This window comes from Saimiri boliviensis, chromosome 9, assembly GCF_048565385.1.
Source record: "Saimiri boliviensis isolate mSaiBol1 chromosome 9, mSaiBol1.pri, whole genome shotgun sequence".
Taxonomy (NCBI): Eukaryota; Metazoa; Chordata; class Mammalia; order Primates; family Cebidae; genus Saimiri; species Saimiri boliviensis.
Genome location: NC_133457.1, coordinates 126,938,095 through 126,958,905, shown reverse-complemented (window position 1 = coordinate 126,958,905; position 20,811 = coordinate 126,938,095). Strand labels below are relative to the sequence as shown.

At 59.8% G+C, this 20,811-nt stretch overlaps 1 protein-coding gene across 5 annotated transcripts in view; it reads left to right on the top strand.

Annotated features, from left to right (window-relative positions):
• The first annotated feature begins 11,159 nt into the window (after window positions 1-11,159).
• Window positions 11,160-20,811, top strand: part of ZBTB46 (zinc finger and BTB domain containing 46) — a 90,241-nt gene continuing 80,589 nt past the window's right edge. For 2 of the 5 annotated variants that reach the window (XM_039479524.2, XM_074406781.1), the window contains exon 1: window positions 12,171-12,360. The gene's annotated coding sequence lies outside the window, so the exon portion shown is untranslated. Of the gene's footprint in view, window positions 11,515-12,170; window positions 12,361-12,696; window positions 12,779-20,811 lie in introns of those variants that run through there. The other 3 variants (XM_074406783.1, XM_074406784.1, XM_074406782.1) reach the window with 3 other exon arrangements.

Genomic DNA, 20,811 nt, shown 5'->3' with positions numbered 1-20,811 from the left:
GCACCTTTTCTCCAGCTCAGCCTTCTTCTGGGGTCCTTTAGCCCCTAGGGCTCCCAGGAGCAGCCAGGGATCAGTCACCTCGAACCCAAATCCCAACAGGTGCTCACTGGGCACCCAAGACGTGCAGGTGCAGCCACAGCCTGGGAGCGGCCCTCGGTCCCCACCAGGCCCGCCCCTCAGCCCCCACCTTGCAGTTGCTGACCCCTTAGGGTAACAATGCCCACAGAAGCGCTTCCTCCATGAGGTGGGTTCTCCTGATGCAGCCTAGTACTCAGGGCAGTGGGAGACTCACCCCACCCCACGGCAGGTGGTAACTGCAGTTCCAACCCGGACAGCTCCAGAGCCCTCAGGACTCAGGGCCACACAGGTGGGGTTGTGGATGTGGGGCTCACCCTGCTGCAGCTGGCCGGCTGGCCTTGAAATACTGGCTTGGGTCCTGGGGAACCCGCCCTTGGTTGGGCGGCCGTGATGCCTCCAGCTCTTCTCCCTCCACCCCACCCCTTCCACTTCCAGAGGCCCTGGGCTACTTTTTTCTTTTTTTTTTCCTCGAGATCAAGTCTTCCTCTGTCACTCAGGCTGGAGTGCAGTGGCGCCATCTCAGCTCACCGCAACCTCTGCCTCCGAGTTCAAGCAATTCTCCTGCCTTAGCCTCCTGAGTAGCTGGGATTACAGGCACGCGCCACCATGCCCAGCTAATGTTTTGTATTTTTAGTAGAGACGGGGTTTCTTCACCTTGTTGACCAGGATGGTCTCGATCTCTTGACCTCGTGATCCACCCGCCTCGGCCTCCCAAAGTGCTGGGATTACAAGCTTGAGCCACCGCGCTCGGCCAATTTTTGTATTTGTAATAGAGATGGAGTTTCACCATGTTGGTCAGGCTGGTCTTGAACTTCTGACCTCCTGATCCGCCTGCCTTGGCCTCCCAAAGTGCTGGGATTACGGGCGTGAGCCACCGAGACTGGCCGATTTTTGTGTTTGTTGTAAAGACTGGGTCTCACCATGTTGCCCAGGTTGGTCTCAACCTCCCAAAGTGCTGGGATTACAGGTGCTCTATTTTCATTTCAGATGTTTTCTTCTCTTATCAGACTGTGCTAATCCAGAAGGGACCCTGGAGTCTGAGTTGTGTGGGACATCTGGGGAGGAAATATCACCTGCTTGGAGGCTTTAGCCAGAGCTGTGCAGGAGAAGAATGGGCTAGTCTTACCTGACCGGGGCTGCGGGTCACCCTGTTCCATTTTGATGGGGACCCAGAGTGCAGAGAACAGATTCTGCTGTCCCAAAACCCAGCCAAGGTAGAGAGAGAGTCTTGGGTCTGGTTATAATCTGGACTGGGTGTTGTGTCTCACTGGGTGCTGCAAGCAGCTTGTGGAAGCCCACCCAGGGCCTACGTGTCCTACAGATGTGGCTCTGCCCTGGCTCCCTGCACAAGGGACCTCTGAAACCCCAAACAGGGAAGAGGAAGCAGTGCTCTGGGGTCCCTTCACCACTGCACAGTCTCCCCAGACCCCTGCAGGTCCTGGGTCTGCTCCCCCAGCCTCCTCCCCGCAGGATGCACCTGCAGCCCTGGCCTCTCTCCTCCAGCCTGGGGACCACATCCACAAGCCCGTACTTTCTGCGCCATGAACCACCTGCCACCACCCACTGCCTGTGAAGAGAGGCCGGCCCTCCTCTGACTTCTCTGCAGTCTCCTACAGTCGAGGCATGTCAGCCCCACACCCTGGAAAGTCATCTGAGTGATCCTATTAAATCAAGTCTGTTTCTATTTGTAAAGTCCTAACAGCGCCCAGGTGTGGTGGCTCATGCCTGTCATCCCAGCACTGTGGGAGGCCGAGGCGAGTGGATCACCTGAGGTCAGAGGTTCAAGACCAGCCTGGCCAACATGGCGAAACCCTGTCTCTACTAAAAATATAAAAATGAGCCAGGTGTGGTGGCGCATGCCTGTAATCCCAGCTACTCAGGAGGCTGAGGCAGGAGAATCACTTGAACCCAGGAAGCAGAGATTACGGCGAGCCAAGATCACGCCGCTGTACTCCAGCCTGGGCAACAGAGTGACGCTCTCTTTCAATAAATAAATACTGCATGGCCAACATGAAAAACCCATCTCTATTTTAAAAATTAAAAATATTAAAATAAATAAATAAAGTCCTGATTGCATCTTCAGCCCAAGGAAAAGCCCAGAAGCCCTGGCTCGGCAGCCAGTTGTTGGAAACTGGCTCGTTCCCCGTGGTCCCAGCAAGGCCACCGAGCCTCTCCGCACTCCCCGTGTCCTTCCCTGTGGTCCCAGCAAGGCCACCGAGCCTCTCTGCACTCCACGTGTGCATGCTCAGGGCTTGGCCTGCCCCTGCCCAGCTGGAGCTAGGCACTCCCCGTCCTCCGCCATCTCCACGGCCACAGCCCCCAGGAATCTTCCCAGAGCCCCACCTCCCCGACAGGGGCATTTTACCTTTGATCCTGAGACTTGGCTCAAGGCTCACCGTTGGTAGGGCGAGCCCCTGAAGGGCAGGGCCATGTTTTGCCCAATGTCCAGAATCAGATGTGACTCACAGATGACATCGGAAAATGCACTACAGTGGCTGTTACACACTCACAGACATGGTTAGCCACCAGCAAGCAAGCACACGGACCCGCCACACACAGACCCGCCACACACGGACCCGCCACACACGGACCCGCCACACACGGACCCGCCACACACAGACCCGCCACACACGGCAGAAATGGACCCACCACACGCAGACCCGCCACACACAGACCCACCACACACGGACCCGCCACACACGGACCCGCCACACACAGACCTGCCACACACAGACCCGCCACACATGGCAGAAATGGACCCACCACACGCAGACCCGCCACACACAGACCCACCACACACAGACCCGCCACACACGGACCCGCCACACGTGGACTCGCCACACACGGAACTGCCACACACACAGCAGACACGGACCCGCCACACACACACCCGCCACACACGGACCTGCCACACACACAGCAGACACGGACCTGCCACACACGGACCCGCCACACACAGACCCGCCACACACGGCAGAAATGGACCCACCACACGCAGACCCGCCACACACAGACCCACCACACACGGACCCGCCACACACGGACCCGCCACACACGGCAGAAATGGACCCACCACACGCAGACCCGCCACACACAGACCCACCACACACGGACCCGCCACACACGGACCCGCCACACGTGGACTCGCCACACACGGAACCGCCACACACACAGCAGACACGGACCCGCCACACACACACCCGCCACACACGGACCTGCCACACACACAGCAGACACGGACCTGCCACACACGGACCCGCCACACACGGACCCACCACACTCACAGCAGACACGGACCTGCCACACACGGAACCGCCACACACGGACCTGCCACATGGACCCACCACACACGGACCCGCCACACACACAGCAGACACGGACCCACCACACACGGACCCGCCATAAACGGGCCCGCCACACACGGGCCTGCCACACACATGGCACACACGGGCACACAGGCAGACGCAATCACCATCCACAGACACACACAAGCAGGTGCCCATAGGCAGGAGCAGAGACAGAGACGCAGGCTAGTATTTTATGTTTTATTTTGAGACGGATTCTCACTCCGTTGCCCAGGCCGGAGTGCAGTAGCGCGATCTCAGCTCACGGCAATCTCTGCCTCCCAGGTTCAAGCAATTCTCCTGCCTCAGCCCCCCAAATAGCTGGGATTACAGGCGCGCACCACGACACCCGGCTAATTTTTGTATTTTTAGTAGAGACTGAGTTTCACCATGTTGGCCAGGCTGGTCTTGAATTCCTGATCTCAGGTGATCCGCCTGTCTCAGTCTCCCAAAGTGCTGGGATTACAGGTGTGAGCTGCCACACTCCGCTGAGACTGCAGTATTGACTGTAGTTGAGCTCCAACGCTGACAAAGGTGACCATTTTCATTTTGCTTTTTTTTTTTTTTTAGATGGAGTCTTGCTCTGTCACCCAAGCTGAAGCCCAGTGGCACCTTCTCAGCTCACTGCAACCTCCGCCTCCTGGGTTCAAACAATGCTCCTGCCTCAGCCTCCCAAGTAGCTGCGATTACAGGCACCTGCCGCCATGCCCAGGTAATTTTTGTACTTTTAGTAGAGATGGGATTTCACCATGTTGGTCAGGATGGTCTTGAACTCCTGACCTGGTGATCCACCCGCCTCAGCCTCCCAAAGCATTGGGATTACAGGTGTGAGCCACTGCGCTCGGCCAACCTGTTTTGTTTTGTTTTTTTTTTTTAAAGAGACGGGGTCTCCCTATGTTGCCCAGGCTGGAGTGTGGAGTGCAGTGGCTACATTCACAGGCACGATCCCACTACTGATCAGCACAGGAGTTTTGACCTGCTCCGTTTCCGACCTGGGCCGGTTCACTCCTCCTTAGGGAACCCGATGGTTCCCCGCTCCTAGGTCACCACATTGATGCCAAACTTAGTGCGGACACCCGATCGGCATAGCTCACTACAGCCCAGAACTCCTGGGCTCAAGCGACCCTCCAGCCTCAGCCTCCCGAGTAGCTGGGACTACAGGCATGCGCCACCGTGCCCGGCCCAGCCTGGGTTTTTAAAGGGAGAACAGAAATGAAACAAAAAGGGGTATGGGGAAGTGACAAAGAGGGGACCCCAAAAGGTGTTGGGGTAAATGAAAAAAATGACAGAAGGGTTGAGTGGGAAACATGGAAAGTGGCTTGGATATGGGAAGTCGGCATTGGGACAGGGTGTTTGCACTTTGCATTTTGGCAGTATTTTGTTATCTTTTTTTTTGTTTGTTTGTTTGTTTTTTGTTTTTTTTAGTATTTTGTTATCTTGAGCAAAGACTCAACACAGAGCTGGAATCACCTCAGGGCCATGGCTCGTGCCGGCCAAGCCAGGCTGCGCTTCGTAAAAGTCTCTCAGCACAGCGTTCTGGCAAGTCTCCTGTGCGGCATGAAGACTCACAGTTCATAACACGCAGGTGCACGTGAACGCGAGGACCAACCGTCCTTACACACGGGGCGTACTCCCACTCAGCTTGGAAGTTCTGTGGCTCCTGTGGCCTGTGTGTACTTCCAGGCTGGGCAGAGCGAGGAGCACCCTGAACCCCTGGATTCTAAAGCTGAAAATGAGCATCTTGGCAGAGACAGGGCTGGAGAGGCTGCTTAGCTCCCAATGCCAGAGCCAAAAGGTGGTTTTCACTGATTGATTGGTTTTGTATTTTTCCCTTTTTATTTATTTTGGAATAATTTTAGATTCAGAAAATGTGTGACATTGCAGGAGGGGCGTGGTGGGTCACACCTGTAATCCCAGCAATTTGGGAGACTGAGGTGAGCTCAAGACCAGCCTGGCCAACATGGTGAAACCCCATCTCTACTAAAAATACAAAAATTAGCTGGGTGTGATGGCACACGCCTGTGATCCCAGCTACCCAGGAGGCTGGGGCAGGAGAATTGCTTATACCTGGGAGGTGGAGGTTGCAGTGAGTCGAAATCGTGCTGCTGCACTCCAGCTTGAGCAATGGAATGCGTGACATCAGAAAGCACAGAGTCCTATGCACCCATCACGAAGCCTCCGTCTCCCCCGACGCCACCATCCTGTGTTGCTGTGTGCTTTAGAAAGCCCACACTGGGGTCCAGTTATCTCCACCGCAGAGCAGACTTTATTTGAAGTCCATGGGTCCTGCCATCGATGGCTCGTTTGCTCCAGGGCCCCACTGGGGTGGCACAGTGCTTGGAGCTGTCCTGTCTCAGGCTCTCCCAACAGTTTCTCAGATTTCCTTGTTCTTGGTGACCTTGAGGATCACCGAGAAGATCAAAGTCCCTCGGTTTGTGGCCAGGCACGGTGGCTCATGCCTGTAACCCTAACACTTTGGGAGGCCAAGGTGGGCAGATCACTTGAGGTCAGGAGTTCAAAATCAGTCTGACCAACATAGTGAAACCCTGACTCTACTAAAAATACAAAGAACAGCCAGGTGTGGTAGGGGGTGCCTGTAATCCCAGCTACTCGGGAGGCTGAGGCAGGAGTAGCTTGAACCCAAGAGGTGGATGTTGTGGTGAGCAGAGACTGCGTCACTGCACTCCAGCCTGGCGACAGAGCGAGACTGTCTCAAAAACAAAAACAAGAACAGAAAGTCCTTCAGTGTGGGCTTGTCTGATGTACTTTCTTGGGAGTAGACGGAGGTTCTGAGTTCGGAACCAATTTCTCAGAGGAGAGGTGCCCTTCATGGCCCACCTCATGAGGGTGACTGATGTCTGCACAGTCTCCTGACGACAGGTCACCTGGTCAGCATGGAGCCAGCCTGTCACCTGTTCAGCCGAGTGCCTCTTTGCCTGTCTGGACTGCCTTTGGATAGGAGTCCCTAAACCCAGTCCCCACTCAAGGTGGTGCATAGCGGTAATCTCTGCTCCTGGAACCTACAGGGATTACTTGGAATTCTTTTGTAGCGAAGGTTGGTCTCTTTCTTGCATCTAACTGTTTTTGTTTTTTACATCGGCATGTGCCCCAGCTCGGGGTCATGAGCCAGCACCAAGCGGTTCTGCTGCTCTCCTTCCAGGGGTCCCCAGGGCCTACATGCCCATAGGCCTGGCCCTCCTGCCCCCGTCATCCCCACCATGGCCAGGAGTTCAGCTTGCCTTCTCCTGCTCTGCCCCAGCACCAGCCATGTTCCCAAGGGACCCATTCCCAGTTCCTTTACATCTCAGAATGAGTTCTTGCTTATGAATTTGCTGACCTGTTACTGACTCCCCACTCCTGGAATACAAGGGGTTTTGTCTGGCTCTCCAGACCTAGCACGTCCTGGCATGCGATGGGTTCCATGACCCGTGAATGTTGCCCTGCAAGTGAGTGAGCGGAAGAGCTCAGGCAACAGGCTGGCCTTGTGCGGGGCTGGGGCTTCTCCATACCCACCAAGGGAACCCCAGCAGACCCCCTCTGGTGGGAGGGGCAGGGCCACAGCCACCTCCCTGCTCTCCCCTTCCCAGGCCCAGCTCCAGAGGTGGGCCAGGTGACCCTGGCAAGTCCTTCTCCTCTCTGTTCCCCATGTAGGGACATTCCAGGCACTCCATAGGTGCTTGGCACACGTCTCTGCCTTTCCCTTCCTCCAGGGCCAGCCTGACTGACAGGCTGACATGGCCCTCTTGCTTGCCCCACTGTGTCCCAGCCTGGAAGGCGGCCTGCCCAGCAGCAACCCCCAGAGGGGACACAGGGAGAGCCAGGTGTCCCTTTCACCTGCCGTGGCTATCTGAGGAGCCATCGCCGCCTCTGCAATGCGAGCCCTCTAAGGCCAGGGGCCCCTGGGGAGCAGCTGTGTCCCTGCAGCCAGGACTGAGGCCCTGGCCCCCATCACCTCCCGGTGCTGACCGGCTGGTCAAGAGCCTGGGATGGAATTACAGCCCCAGGTCTGACCTGCAAGGGCAGCACTGCCTCCCCTAGGCCTGGGGAGCCAACTTTCGGGCACTTGCTGTGTTCGGGGGACAGGGTCCTGCAGGCTGGGTGCTGTGGGGGCTCTGTGCTGGAGGTGGGGACCAGGGACCACTGGGATGAATGCAGAAAGGAGGCTGGAAGGAAGGAAGGGGCAGGGCCAGGGCTGGGACTGAGAGGCTGGACGCTGGAGCCTAAAGGGACTCAGGCAGGCCCCGGGTACCAGGTGGTGAAGCAGGAGGAAGCCCAGGCTGGCCCGGGACAGCTGAGGCCTGGGAGCTGGTTCCACCCCACGCTGTGCACGGCTGGTGGGGAGGGGCCAGTGCCCCCTGACATGGCTGGGAAGACCCTCCCAGGGTCTGGTCAGGCCAAGCTCTTCACAGATCCTCCGAGGAAAGGCTCTGCCTGGGCTGGGCTCTGGCTGCCTTCCCACCCCTGTGCTGGGGCTGGCGTGGGCCCTGGCATTTCGGACAGGCTGCCTGCCCTCTCCCCTTCCCCGGCTCTGCCCGCTGTCTCCCTGTCCCTCTCCTTCCGTCTGCCGGGCCCCAGCCCCATCGCCTGCTCTGCTTTCTGCCTCTGCCCTTCTGTGCCGACGCCTCGGGTCTCAGACCTTCAGTGCCTCCCTCGACACACCCCATCCCACCAGGCGCACGACAGGTGTGGGCGGCCTCCGTCCCGTGGGAAGGTCTGGAATGCAGAGCCCTGGTGCCGTGGCCTGGAATGGCGTTGGGAGCCGGGGCTCAGGAAGGAAGGGGGCTGGTAGTTGGCAGCAGCAGTTTGGAAGGACGATTGGGGGTGAGCAGGCGCTTGGAAGGGAGACCGGTCGACAGTTGGCTGTGGCAGCTGGAGCGGCAGTTGGGGCTTGGCAGGGGCGCAGGACCGAAGGACAGTTGGGGTGGGGCAGCCGTGGGTTGGCAGGTAGCCCCTGGCCCCAGAGCAATTCTGGAGGGTGGTCTTGGGGAGGTCTGGGTGGGAGGGCAGGGCCAGCTGGCACTGGACCTGGCCTAGCCAAGCCCGGGAGGAGGCCACCTCGATCTGGCCTCAGCAAGGCCACCTCCCCCAGCCCGTGGGTGGGGCTCTGCTGCAGCCCACGGCCGGCCTCCGGTCCACCCGCAGGACCCGGGATGACGTGCGGTGTGGGTGGCTCCCTGGACAGCCCCAGCATCTTCAGGCCGGCGGCGGGCCTCTCTCCCTGCTCTGCCCTCTGCCTTTCCTTCTGTCCGGGCTCCCAGCAGAGGCCTGGAGAGGGCAGGGACAGGTTCTGGGCAGTTCCCTGGGAGGGGGCAGGACTCCCAGGGCTGTTGCCATGGAGACGACTGAGCAACACCACTGGCTGGTGAATAAACAGGCAGGTTCCCTGACCAGTCACTGAGACAAAGACAACCATAGAAACCCCAGCTGGGGGTGGACGGAAAACGGTGCCTTGGGAGAAGAGGGGGCGGCAAAGGCTCTAGCAAGGTGGGGGAGCTGCCCAGGGGACAGAGGACAGGAAGGGGTATCTGCTGTTCTCAGGAATTTTCTTTCCCAAAGCTCCACCCAGGCCATCCTTCCTGAGGATGGGAGGCTGGTTCCTACGCTCCTGGTGGTGTCGGAGCACCTGGCGTGGGGCTGGGTCCTCTCCCAGATCCCCAGCCCCCAGAAGTCACACAGAGGGCAGAGGGCAGGTGGTCTGCTAGCAGGGCAAGCGGTTCAGGGGGTCTGTGAGCACAGGTCTGCAAAGAGGCCATAAGCTCAAGACTGTGCCTGGACCCTGCGGGAGCCCTGCTGGCCATGTGACTCTGGTTGAGTTGTTCCATGGGTTTGTGGGGGGCACGTCCCTCAGCAGGTACATCCGTGGGCCCACCCAGACTCTACACCTTGCCCTGAGCCCCTATCCTCCAGAACTCCTGGCCTGCTGCTGCTCATCCCTCACAGTACTCGGGGTCCCTGGGACAGGCTCCTGACGTGCCCACCCAGATAGCTGGGGGTGACTTTCAGGAATGACCAGGTCATGCAGCATGGACAAGTGTGCCCTGCAGAGACCTGTCTGTTCACCTGTCTTGTTTACCCACTTGGTGAGGTCAGGAATCAGTTCAGTTCATCATGTCACCCTCAGGGACCCTCCAGACACCCTGAGGCCACGCTTCGCATCCTCTGTTCCCAGAGCTGCCTCCGGGCCGGTCATCACACAACAGATCCCTGCGTGTGTCACTTGCACAAGTGTTCCCAGGGGCTCTGGGAAGAGAGGGGGCACTGCAGCCCAGCCTAGCACCTGCCTGTCTCAGGTCCGACCCCAGCAGCAGCTCAGCAGATGCTGGGCTCTGGACTCCGACAAACCTGGGGTTGCCGGGGCCACGGGGCGAGCATGCCCGTCGGAGCTGACACATCCAGGTGGCTGTAGAAGTCCAACTACCCCACCCTCCTTCTGCCAGTTCGGCTGAGAGGCTGCAACTGCTGCTGGGTTTTGCCTTTCTTTTAAATAGTAAAGGGGTGTATTATCTCTTGGAATAACGGTCCACGGGCAGGTGGGGCTTTAGGCAGGACTTAATTGGGGTCCTGTCTCTGAGGTTGGTCTTGATTCTTCCTTTTTGACATACTGGCTTCATCTCCAGGCTGCCTAACCTTTCGTTGGTTCTTGGAGCAGAAAAGTCAGGAGTCTGACGTCCTCAGTCACTGACAGGATTGCTGAGGGGGTGGGAGGTAGGAGTGAGGCTCCCAGGTGAGAGGCCCCAGAGCCTCATCTGCCCGGATCCCCATTCCAGAACTCAGCAATTTTCTACCAAGACAGACAACCCCAACCTGGCAGATGGGGTGGGCCTGGGTCGTGGGGAGACCAAGGCTTGGTTCTCATTGGCAGGCCCTCTAAGCAATGACTGGGCACCACCGTGGTGCACTTCCACGAGGCAGCAGCTGCTGCTCTCCAACCCTGCATAAACAACGGACACGACAAACCATCAACTCTGCTCTCCTTGAGGCTGTCTAGAGAGGTCAGACATCTTGGTAGAGACTGGGGTTCTCTTTGGGGCAGGAGAGTACGGGCAGGCTCTGCGGGAAGCCTCCTAGACAGGTGTCCGCGCTCTGGCCCTTCTTGCCTTGGCTAGGTGGGCCCGACCTCTCCTGTCTCCCCAGGCCTCCTTTCCTGCGTGGGGTACAAATGCGCTCTGGGTGGGCAGGTAGGGGCTCCAGCAAGCACTGCCCTCGGTCCCAGGAGAGGCACTTGACTCGCGGGACCCTCCTGGAAGCCGACTCTTCTCAGGTTGGCTGTGCTCAGCCCCCACCTCCCAAGGGTCGGGGACGCTGGGCCTGCAGTTTCAGACTAGACCAGGCGGAGCCACCGAGAGGGTGCTGCGCGAGGTCGGCCGAGGACGAGGCTTCCTGGGCCGTCGTGCCAACCCCGCGACCTCGGCGAGGAGATGGGCTGGGTGGCCGCACAGCCGTTTCCAGGTGCCCGCGACGGCAGGAGAGAGTGTCCCAGGCGTTCATCCCGGCGCCTTTGCTCACTCACGGAGAGCCCCCACTGCCTCCCACCGCCGCTCCTGAATGCGCTTCACACATCCTGATTTGAAAGCATCCATAGGGCCGCCGCCTCCCACCTCCCGAGGAATCCGCGTTGCTGGGCCCGCAGGGAGGCCGGCTGGACGGCCCGGGCGCCTCCCCATTGGTTGGCCCGGTCGGGCTCGACTCCCTCGCGCGCCGCCGGCCACAGGCTCACCTCCCTTCCCGCCGCCGCGCCCGGGGAGAGGAAGCGAGGTGGCCTTTCCCCCGCGCAGGCCAGCCAGGAATGCGGGGCCGCGCTTCCCGCTCCACCCGCCCGAGGGCTGAGGGCAGCGCCGGCGAGAAGCGCCCCGCAGGGTCCGGGTGGTGGAGACGCGTCCCGGGCGCTGAGATCGGGACCGCACGCGGGGCCGGGGCGAGGCCTGGGCCGCTGGTTCCCGCCCCTTCCCGGGGCCCTTCGTCCCCACGGGGCAGCCGACAACGACGGGAGGGACCCACGCGCAACCGCCGGTGTCCCGGGCCAGCCCAAAGCGAGCCACACCGGCGCGCGCCCCACGAGGCCCGCGCCCCAGGTGCGCCGAGGTCCCCGAAGGTGGGCGCGCGTGGTGCCCAGGCCCTTCGGGACCCCGCGCCCCGGACGGCCTCCGGGCGCCTTTTCTGCCCCGCGAGCGGCCCGCGGAGAGGCCCGGCCGGGCGGGGGAGTCGCGAAGTTTGCGAGACGCGCACAGCGCAACGGCGCGTCGGGCGCGGGGACCGCCCGTGACCCGGGCACCCGCGCGCCCCCGAGGAGTCCGCGTGTGGGCAGCGCCCTGTGCGCGGCCCGGGCAGGGACCGGGTGCCCACGCCGGGGTCGCCGCTCCGTGGGGCGGTTTACGGCCCGCTCCGCGCGCGCGGGGCAGGGGCGCGCCCGGGCCAGGGGGGACCCCGCGCCGCGCCGCCCCAGCCCCCCGCCGGCCCAGGGGAGGGGGCTTCCCACAATGCCCAGCGAGCTCCACCCGCACTTCCGCCGTCCGGCCGCCCGCGGGGGGGAGAACGGACCCCCGGCGCGGCCCCCTCCGACCCCGCGGCGCGGCGCCCGGGGCCGAGCGAGGGGCGGGGCCGGCGGCCGGGCCGGCGTGGGCGGGGCCCGGGGCGGTGGCCGCGGCCGGGGCGCGGCGCGGGCCAATCAGCGGCAGCCGGGCGCGCGCCGGGGGGCGGGGTCAGGGTCCGCGGGCGGGGCGCGCGCGCGCGGGCGGCGGGGGCCGCGGGGTTGGAGCGGGCGCGGGGGCGCGCGCCGGCCTGACGGACCGACGGACGGACGGACGGACCGAGCAGCCCCGGCGAGCGCGCAGCTCGGACCCGCCCGGACGCAGCGCCCGCCCGGCGGCGGCGGCGATCACCGGCGCCCGCCCGGCGGCCGCGGCGCCCGCCCTCGCCCGCGCGCCCCATGGGGTCACAGGTAAGCGGCGCCGGCTCATTGTCCGCTCGGCCGGGCGGGCGCATCGCGGCGGGGGCCGGGCCGGGCCGGGAGCCGGAGCGGGGAGCCGGGGCCGCTGCGAGCCCGGGCGCGCCCCCGCCGCCGGCCGCCCCGCCACGCCCCGCCCCGCGGGGGCGCCCTCCCGGGGGCCATCGGCGCGCCCGGCTGCGGCGCGGGCTCCGGGGGCGGCGGAGGAGACCCCGGCCCGGTCCCCGCGGGTTCCTCCCAGGTCGGCGGCGCGGGGCGGGGCGCGCGGGGGCCGCGCGGGGTTCCCGCGGGGCTGCGCACGGAGGCGGCGGCGCTGCCCCGGCCCCTCGGCCCCCGGCACCTCCCGCCGCCGCCGCCGCCGCCGCCGCCGCGCGCCCTCCCGGGCACCTCCGAAAGGGGAATTTTCCAGCTGGTAATTTCTGCTGCGTCAACGCCTGGCCCCGAGGCAGCCCGGGGGCGTCCCCGCGCCCCCCGCCCGCGCCCCCCGCCGGCGCTGCCCGGCCGCACCCGGAGCCGCCCGCGCCGAGTTTGCCAAGAGTCGGAACTGCGGGCGGTGGGCGCGGGCGGGTCCGGGCGCCCCGGGGCGGGGGTCATTGTCTCCTGGGCGCCGGACGCCGGCCTGGTCTCCATCTTAATCGCCGGCAGCACCGGGCGCGGGGGCCTCGGGCGGGGAGGCACGGGGCGGCGCGGAGCGCGGGGCGCGCGGGGCGGACGGGGCGCGCGGAGGGAGCGGGGTCCGCTTGGAACCGCGTCTTTGTTTCTCTGTAAATAGACATGTCAGTTTCGCGGGGGAGCGGGAGCTGGTGTCTGGCAACTCGGTCCCGAGGGCGATGGGGGATTCTCGGCGCCGCCCCGGGGAGGGCTCCGGCCGGCTGGGGGTCCCCTGGCCCCGCGGACAGACGCGCCGTTTGTAGGTTCCGCGAGCCGCTCACAATAGGGCGGGACCAGGGGCTGGGGCGCAGGCCGGGGGGGGGGGCGTGGAACAGGTATTTTCTGACACCCAAGAAATATACACAAAAGAAAGTTTGAGATTCGCAGCGAATTTCCTCTCGCTTCCGAGCTGCAATCTCAGCGACGCGTCTGGCGTGGATCGTGGCGGCGAGATTGTGATCAGCATTGTTTAGGGAAATGCTAATTAAAACGCGTTCCGCGGGCGGCCTGGGCGCAGACACCTGTGCGCAGAGCTCGCGGGCGTTTGGATCGCCCCGGTCGTGGGGTCTTCCCGTCGGCTCTGTCCGCAGGGTAACTTCCCCTTTGGTAGCAGGCTGCGGAGACGCCTCTCCCGCTGGCACCCGCGTCTCCTGTGAAGGCGGCCGTTCACGCCGAGAGTGGAGAATAGTTTGTTCTTGGAAAGGAAACGTACAGAAGGGGTTTTTCGCGTGAACGATGAAGCCAGCGACCGAGTTTATCGTGGCGGAGCCTTTCTGCTCCGTGTTTTGTGATACTTACGTGCTTCCCACGGAAACCTTTGGGCACCTCAAACCTGTGGCTGCAGGAAGGACTGGGGAGTGAGGGGGAACGGGGCGCAAGTTACCGCACATCCAGACGGAAACTTACACACTGTGTCCCCCCAAAACTGCACAGCTTCGTCTCCTTTACTGAAGGGAAGAGGGGTGGGAGTTATTGTGGGATTTCTCCTTGTGGGGTGCAACGCACTCACTTTGCAGTGTTTAGAAATCCAAAATTCAGCCTTGCCTTCTTCAGTTCGGCCTGGGGACATTTAATTAAGCCTCTCACTGGCGGTGTAATCTTGGGGCTGCGAGTTTTGTTTTGCTTCGATGAGGTAATTTCTGTTCGGGTTTAGCTGTTTGGCGTGTGAAGATGAGTCGTTCTGTGCTCAGACCTCACTCCTCTTTCAGATGTTCAGGATGGGTGGACCGGTACCTAAGGACCCCAGGTCAGTGACACCAGGGCCAGGCTGACCCCATGCTCTGTGTCCCTGTCCCTCCTCACACCCCGGTGGTCACAGAGGTCATGATGTCAACGCTGTGAACAGAGAGAAAATGCCCGACGGGTTCACCGTCATTGCCAGAGGCTGTGTATTTACAAACACTGTTACTGAGTTACATTTCTGCAGAGTGAACTTTCCAACACTGCCCTTATGTGGGGCTTTTCAAATTAAGGGAAATTGGGCCACTGTGTCCCTGTGGTCCACGTTTCTGGGACAGCGGTGCAGCTCCAGTGCTCTGTTCTCCGTAAGAGGTCTTAGCCCAGCCTCACAGAGCCCTGGAGACCCACTTTGTGTCCGGTGCCTCGACCGCGCCGCCAGCCCGAGAACTTGGGCTCCTTCCTCCCATTGCCATGCCTGGTGCCCAGTCACCCTCTCCATGGCTGAATTCAAGTGAGAGGAAAGCTCTAGAAGCCACAGCCCCCTCCCATGCCCACACCCAGTGTCTGGGCGTCTGCCATGGGCGGCTCCCTGTCCCGGGGACCTTGTGTTCTTGCCCAAGTACCGTTTCTGTAAAAATTCAGGCTGCTGCTTTTCTGTGGACTTAGTGTGTTTTACCTGGAAGTCTAATGAGTGACCTTGAGGGATGGTTGACACTTGTCTACTGGTTTTTCTAGGGGCTAAAAAAAAATTTTCGCTATGAATCTATCCCCTCCCTTGGGGAAAAAGATTCTTCTTGTTGCTGCTAAGTTTGCTTGAATGGCCTGGCTCCTAAGAATAAATGTTCGATTAAAAATCTCTATTAAGGCCACAGACTTATTCAGGGCTTTGAAATGCAGCTGCCTTGCCCTGATTAGGGTCCTCCTGCCCTCTGCCCTGGCTCTGGCATGGCTGTGAGCTTGTGCAGGGTGCTGGGGTCTTAGACCATGGGATCAGTGGGTGGGATTTTCCTGCTTTTCTGCTGTTGAGTACCTCACATTTGCAGACCCAGGCTTGCTGTTCTGGTTTGCTCTGATGACAAAGGGCCCCAGTGATGTTGTTTATAGACGGGAACATCTATGGTTCTGATCAGAGGCCGGGCGTGGTGGCTCACGCCTGTAATCTCAGTGCTTTGGGAGGCTGAGGCAGGAGGGTTGCTTAAGGCCAGGAGTTTGAGGCTGCAGTGAACTATGATTGTGCCACTGCGCTCCAGCCTGGGCAACAGAGTGAGACCTCCTGTCTAAAAAAATAAAATTAAGTAAAAAAACAAAACAAAACAAAAAACAGAAAACAAACCAAATAAAACATTGTTTTGTGAAAGCATAAAAACAAGCGAAACCATAGTCCAAAAGCAGCCCCAAACCAGGTCCAAACCAGTCCAATTTGACTGAAGTGTGATTTATGCAAACTTTTCTGTTGAGTATCAGCAGTGTTGTTTTACTCTGATTTATCATTTGAAACTTTTAAATGTTTTTAAACATCGTTATCTGGATTAAGAAATTGCTACCATGGCTATTTTAGAACAGAAAGTTGAGAAACTGTTTTTTTCAAAAGTACTTGCAGAGCTTTTGTGTTTTGACAGATGTGTTTTTGAGGCTTATGAGAGAGACGCTCAGGGTCTCCTATTTGTGACAGTTTTTTGGCGTTAGGGAGGGCCTCTAGGACCAGCCTTTAGGGCAGGTTGGTGAGAAAGATCCCACAGAGGTGCGTTGGGGGCGCACAGAAGCCGCTGATGGGGCGCGACGTGGTGGCAGAGGCTGGTGAGGGCCCCCCAAGGCTGGAGGAGGGCGCCTAGGCTGCTGTGGGGAGTGGCACGGAGGTCAAAGGGGTCTCGGGGGAGGGGGTCCCCTCGGAGACCCGCCCCCATGGTTCCAGCCCCTGGCCAGTCCTGTTGCAGCCAGTCGTAGTCCAACCCCCGCTTCTCAGAGAGTGGATTGCCGGCCGGAGGGCAGGGCCACCGTAAGAGGCAGCTTCTGGGAGCTGGTCAGCTGAGGGGTGGGCATGAGGAGCCGCTGGGTTTCGCGTTGCGCCTTCCGAAGACTCGGCTCAGAGCACACAGTCCCTTCTCAAGGCCACTGCTGTCTTCCTGGAACGGTCACCGGTACGCTGAAGCCTTTCTCCTCCGCCGCCATTGCCAGCCCAGGTGCTGCCCGGCTCCTCGCGGTCTCTCTCTCAGCATCTCTGACTTACTGGCGCCTCGGCCCTTCTCAGTTGCCCCCAAGATGGCGAAGAACCACGTAGGCATGTGTGAACGATCAGGTCTTAAAAATGTCTTCATTTATCTGACAGTTTGGCCGGGCGCGGTGGCTCACGCCTATAATCCCAGCACTTTGGGAGGCCGAGGCGGGTGGATCACGAGGCCAAGAGATCGAGACCATCCTGGTCAACGTGGTGAAACCCCGTCTCTACTAAAAACACAAAAAAGTAGCTGGGCATGGTGGCGCGTGCCTGTAATCCCAGCTACTCAGGAGGCTGAGGCAGGAGAATTGCCTGAGCCCAGGAGGCGGAGGTTGCGGTGAGCCGAGATCGCGCCATTGCACTCCAGCCTGGGTGACGAGAGCGAAACTCCGTCTCAAAAAAAGAAAAGAATCATCCTGTTACCTGACAGTTTGGCGGCACGGCTACCCGCGTGGGACACACAGACACTTCTTTGTAAGACATTTCGTTCGCAAACACAGGTCACGGCGGTCTCCTTCCGAGCACTCTGAAGACAATGAGCCTCCTGCACGGAGATCTTCCCGTTCGCCGTCACTGCTGCTCACGAGGCCCGCGCGGGCCTCCGCTGTGGCCACGTGGGGAACAGCACGCTCGGGGCCTCGGGGCTGCCCGCCGAGGGTCGGGAACTCCAGGTGTCCGAGGGCTGGGCACAGCTGGACCGCCAAGTCCACGCCGCTCTCGCGGAGTCGTCGTCTCGGCGTGGTCACCTGCCCGCCGGAAGCTTCGCGCGTCTCCCGGGGAGCAGCGCTGTGGCTCGTGATTGGGCAGGAGCCCGAGAAGTCTCCACTCATTGGCTGAGGTGCGCGCTCCCCGTCTGCAGCGCTGATTGGTTCCCCATCTGCATGCCGATAGGCCGCGCTCCCCATCTGCAGTGCTGATTGGCTCCCTGTCTGCAGTGCCGATTGGCCGCGCTCCCCGTCTGCAGCGCTGATTGGTTTCCCATCTGCATGCCAATAGGCCGCGCTCCCCGTCTGCAGCGCTGATTGGCTCCCCGTCTGCAGCGCCGATTGGCCGCGCTCCCCGTCTGCAGTGCTGATTGGTTCCCCATCTGCAGCGCCGATTGGCCGCGCTCCCCGTCTGCAGTGCTGATTGGTTTCCCGTCTGCAGCGCCGATTGGCCGCGCTCCCCGTCTGCAGTGCTGATTGGTTCCCCTTCTGCAGCGCCGATTGGCCGCGCTCCCCGTCTGCAGTGCTGATTGGTTCCGCATCTGCAGCGCCGATTGGTCGCTTTTGCCGTCTGCAGTGCCGATTGGCCACGCTCCCCGTCTGCAGTGATGATGGGCCGCTTTCCCAACTGATTTCCCTGAAATGATCCCACAGAAAGTCACGGACATTGGAAGCTTCTGAGTTATGAGGGCGCAGAGGCTGCTTGTTGGTTTCTGGGATGTGGGGGCGCCGCCAAACACGTGGGCTTTCTGGAAACACACTCGTCCTCCACTGATTGGCTGAGAAGTGGAGCAAGGCCGTCCTGGAGGCGGGACCCTGGAGGCGCGACCCCGGAGCCGATGACCCGAGCGCCCGGGCCTGTTTGTGCAGAGCGGGGACCACAGGCCCTGGGAAGACCTCGGGCGCCGCGGCGGGGTTTGATGGCGGTGACGCGGCGGGTGGGAGGGAGTCGGTTTTTACTTTTTTGACACCGACAGTCTTGCTCTGTCGCCGGAGGGGAGTGTCGCGATCTCGGCTCACGGCAACCTCCGCCTCGTGGGTTCAGGCAGTTCTGCCTCAGCCTCCCGAGAAGCTGAGTTTACCGGCACCTGACGCCACACCCGGCTAATTTTTTTCTCTTTTTTTGAGAGAGTCTTGCTCTGTCGCCATGTGCCAGGCTGGAGGGCAGTGGCGCGATCTCAGCCCACTGCAGCGTCCGCCTCCCGGGTTCAAGCGCTTCTCCTGCTTCAGCCTCCCAAGCAGCTGGGACTACAGTCCCGCGCCACCGCACCCAGCCAAGTTTTTTTTTTTTTTTTTTCCCCCCCGAGACGGAGTTTCGCTCTTGTTACCCAGGCTGGAGTGCAATGGCGCGATCTCGGCTCACCGCAACCTCCGCCTCCTGGGTTCAGGCAATTCTCCTGCCTCAGCCTCCTGAGTAGCTGGGATCACAGGCACGCACTACCATGCCCAGCTAATTTTTGTATTTTTAGTAGAGACGGGGTTTCACCATGTTGACCAGGATGGTCTCGATCTCTTGACGTCGTGATCCACCCGCCTTGGCCTCCCAAAGTGCTGGGATTATAGGCGTGAGCCACCGCGCCCGGCCTAATTTTTGTATTTTTAGTAGAGACGGGGTTTCACCGTGTTGGCCAGGATGGTCTCGAACCCCTGACCTCAAGTCATCCCTTGCCTCTGGCCTCCCAAAGTGCTGGGATTACAAGTGTGAGCCACCAAACCCGGCCGGGTGGGGTTTGTTGATAGTGAGATGGGGGTACAGTGAGGGGAAGACAGAGGACATAGGGTTTGTTGCTAGTGAGATGGGGGTGCAGGGATTGAAACATCACCTCTCAGGTCACCCAGAAGAACGGAGGTGGAGAGAAGGCAGTAAGTATTCCTTGGCCACGTGAAATTTTGGGTGGGATTAGAACCACTGAGTTGTCCTGCAGACCTTGAGGTTTCAGGAAAAAGGACGTGGGCCAGGGCTTGTGTGGTGACCACCAACTGAGTTATCTGGTTTGCTAAATTAGCTTTAAAGACAACACGGCCTGTAGTCTTTCTTGTCTCCGTGTGGCCCTATTAGAATAAACTATGTGTTATTTTTCCGTTCCATTTAAAGTATTGAACCTGGTGACTAGCAGTATCCTTTTATTTAGCAAGTTCAAAGCCAACCTAAGTATTTTTGAAAGAAGTAGAGATTATTGAGCTTCTTGAGGGCGGAGAACAAACTGGCTGGAGAAGGCACTTGTTTGTCCAGGCCCAGCCCGGTTCTTCCTCGTCCGATTTCAGTGTGGAGTCTGCAGACCCAGGATGCCTCACGCTTCAGGGAGATCAGAGACACTCAGCGTCTAAGACGGGATGTGTCTGCTTGTTACCCACTCATGGAAGCAGTGCTTTGGCCTGAGACCCTGCCCTGAGCCTCTGGTCTCCACAGAAACTTTGAGTTGCCTGTAGTCTCCCCTCCACACTAAAATCTCCACTTCTCAAGTGTAATCTGGTCGTTTACATTTGGCCTGTGGTGAGCCCATTCTGTGATTTACATCTCCTTTTACAAACAGAAAATGGAGTGGTCTGGAAGAATACACACACACACACACACAGACACACACAGACACACACACACGAAAAATTTCTAGAGGACAAAGGTCAGGATATGAATCAGGACAGAGGAATTGGAAGACACCGACCTCAATAAGAAACCTGCTCTGGGAAGCTTGTGATGGGCGCAGTGTGACAGTGGACATGGGCCTTTTTTGTGGTCTGAATTTAAGTTGTGAAAAGGGGTCCTGTTGCCAGTCACGGAACCCATTGTGCTCACATGGAAGCCGCCTCCTGTGCTCCTCTGTTGGGGTCAAGAGCCCCTCGGTCCCAGGCTGGGTTTGGCACGTGTGTTCATGTGTCCGCTCTGGGGGGAGTACCCAAGGCTTTTGTCTTTTGGGGCCTGTGCCACACACACATATGCTAGTCTCCGCCAGGCGTGTGTTGCTGGGTTAACTTGGGGCCTGTGAACTCAGGAAGGCTGGACGTGCGCGCCGCCGTTGATCACGTTCTCCAGCCACCCCAGTCCCCGAAACCACTGTGGCTGCTGCCGGTAGGTGGTGCGGGTGTGTTGAGGGTTTTCCAAAGTCTGCTTCACGTGTGAATTGGTTCTGTGTGACCGGGGCGGCGTTCGTGTCTCTAAAATGTTAATAGCAAGAACTCACTTTTGAGCAAAAGCACAGATGGTGATTTTTCCTGCAGAAAGCTTCTTAGAGGAAGTTAAAGGTGTAAGTTCTCACAGTGTGCTGAGCGAGTGGCTGGATTTTCCTTGTGGGTAAGTGCTTGGGGCGGGCTCAGGGCAGCTGTGTGCTCTGGAAATGGTTAGTGATGTCACAAAGGTGTTTATTTCTGAAGGGAAACTGAGGGAGTCAAGATATTTAAGGCTGCCAAGTGCTTTCCTAAACAGTGGCTGATGTTCTTGTCCAAGTGAATGAGACATTTCCGGTTAATGTCACTCTGTACTTTAATTTCATTTTAGCATCACATTATTAAAAGCGGGCCTGCCTGTAGTCCCAACTGCTCAGGAGGCTGAGGTGGAAGGATTGTTTGAACTTAGGAGTTTAAAACCAGCCTGGGCAACATAGCAAGACCCTCTCTAAGATTAAAAAAAATAAAAAGTAATAATAATAATAATAGCCAGGCATGGTGGCTCATGCCTATAATCCCAGCACTTTGGGAGAC